Below are 2,500 nucleotides of genomic sequence, written 5' to 3' on the forward strand. Positions count from 1 at the left end.
GGGGGGTTCCAGGGTGCTGAGATGGCTGACATTTTGCTCCGCTCACGATGGTCGCCGCGGCACACAAGAACAGCCCAAAAACAGGCCAAAACAGCCCAAAAACGGGCCAAAACTGGCCATTTTTGGCTGCGCGAGCGAGCAGCGAGCGGCGGACAGCGAGCGAAGCGAGAGGCAGCACCGTCCCTGCTATACGAAAGCCCCATCCAGCCCTGTGCCACCCGGGGGGTTCCAGGGTGCTGAGATGGCTGACGTTTTGCTCCGCTCACGACGGTCGCCGCGGCACGCAAGAACAGGCCAAAAACTGGCCAAAACAGCCCAAAAACGGGCCAAAACTGGCCATTTTTTGCTGCGCGAGCGAGCGGAGAGCGGCGAACAGCGAGCGAAGCGCGAGGCAGCACCGTCCCTGCTATACGAAAGCCCCATCCAGCCCTGTGCCACCCGGGGGGTTCCAGGGTGCTGAGATGGCTGACATTTTGCTCCGCTCACGACGGTCACCGCGCCACACAAGAACAGCCCAAAAACAGGCCAAAACAGCCCAAAAACGGGCCAAAACTGGCCATTTTTGGCTGCGCGAGCGAGCGGCGAGCGGCGAACAGCGAGCGAAGCGAGAGGCAGCACCGTCCCTGCTATACGAAAGCCCCATCCAGCCCTGTGCCACCCGGGGGGTTCCAGGGTGCTGAGATGGCTGACGTTTTGCTCCGCTCACGACGGTCACCGCACCACGCAAGAACAGGCCAAAAACTGGCCAAAACAGCCCAAAAACGGGCCAAAACTGGCCATTTTTGGCTGCGCGAGCGAGCGGCGAGCGGCGAACAGCGAGCGAAGCGAGAGGCAGCACCGTCCCTGCTATACGAAAGCCCCATCCAGCCCTGTGCCACCCGGGGGGTTCCAGGGTGCTGAGATGGCTGACGTTTTGCTCCGCTCTCGACGGTCACCGCGCAATGCAAGAACAGGCCAAAAACTGGCCAAAACGGCCCAAAAACGGGCCAAAACTGGCCATTTTTGGCTGCGCGAGCGGCGAGCGGCGGACAGCGAGCGAAGCGAGAGGCAGCACCGTCCCTGCTATACGAAAGCCCCATCCAGCCCTGTGCCACCCGGGGGGTTCCAGGGTGCTGAGATGGCTGACGTTTTGCTCCGCTCTCGACGGTCACCGCGCAATGCAAGAACAGGCCAAAAACTGGCCAAAACGGCCCAAAAACGGGCCAAAACTGGCCATTTTTGGCTGCGCGAGCGAGCGGCGAGCGGCGGACAGCGAGCGAAGCGAGAGGCAGCACCGTCCCTGCTATACGAAAGCCCCATCCAGCCCTGTGCCACCCGGGGGGTTCCAGGGTGCTGAGATGGCTGACGTTTTGCTCCGCTCTCGACGGTCACCGCGCAATGCAAGAACAGGCCAAAAACTGGCCAAAACGGCCCAAAAACGGGCCAAAACTGGCCATTTTTGGCTGCACGAGCGAGCGGCGAGCGGCGGACAGCGAGCGAAGCGAGAGGCAGCACCGTCCCTGCTATACGAAAGCCCCATCCAGCCCTGTGCCACCCGGGGGGTTCCAGGGTGCTGAGATGGCTGACGTTTTGCTCCGCTCTCGACGGTCACCGCGCAATGCAAGAACAGGCCAAAAACTGGCCAAAACGGCCCAAAAACGGGCCAAAACTGGCCATTTTTGGCTGCACGAGCGAGCGGCGAGCGGCGGACAGCGAGCGAAGCGAGAGGCAGCACCGTCCCTGCTATACGAAAGCCCCATCCAGCCCTGTGCCACCCGGGGGGTTCCAGGGTGCTGAGATGGCTGACGTTTTGCTCCGCTCTCGACGGTCACCGCGCAATGCAAGAACAGGCCAAAAACTGGCCAAAACGGCCCAAAAACGGGCCAAAACTGGCCATTTTTGGCTGCACGAGCGAGCGGCGAGCGGCGGACAGCGAGCGAAGCGAGAGGCTGCACCGTCCCTGCTATACGAAAGCCCCATCCAGCCCTGTGCCACCCGGGGGGTTCCAGGGTGCTGAGATGGCTGACGTTTTGCTCCGCTCTCGACGGTCACCGCGCAATGCAAGAACAGGCCAAAAACTGGCCAAAACGGCCCAAAAACGGGCCAAAACTGGCCATTTTTGGCTGCACGAGCGAGCGGCGAGCGGCGGACAGCGAGCGAAGCGAGAGGCAGCACCGTCCCTGCTATACGAAAGCCCCATCCAGCCCTGTGCCACCCGGGGGGTTCCAGGGTGCTGAGATGGCTGACGTTTTGCTCCGCTCTCGACGGTCACCGCGCAATGCAAGAACAGGCCAAAAACTGGCCAAAACGGCCCAAAAACGGGCCAAAACTGGCCATTTTTGGCTGCGCGAGCGAGCGGCGAGCGGCGGACAGCGAGCGAAGCGAGAGGCAGCACCGTCCCTGCTATATACGAAAGCCCCATCCAGCCCTGTGCCACCCGGGGGGTTCCAGGGTGTTGAGATGGCTGACGTTTTGCTCCGCTCACGACGGTCACCGCACCACGCAAGAACGGACCATAAAC

Source organism: Musa acuminata, unplaced genomic scaffold, assembly GCF_036884655.1.
Source record: "Musa acuminata AAA Group cultivar baxijiao unplaced genomic scaffold, Cavendish_Baxijiao_AAA HiC_scaffold_105, whole genome shotgun sequence".
In the NCBI taxonomy this organism is placed as follows: domain Eukaryota; kingdom Viridiplantae; phylum Streptophyta; class Magnoliopsida; order Zingiberales; family Musaceae; genus Musa; species Musa acuminata.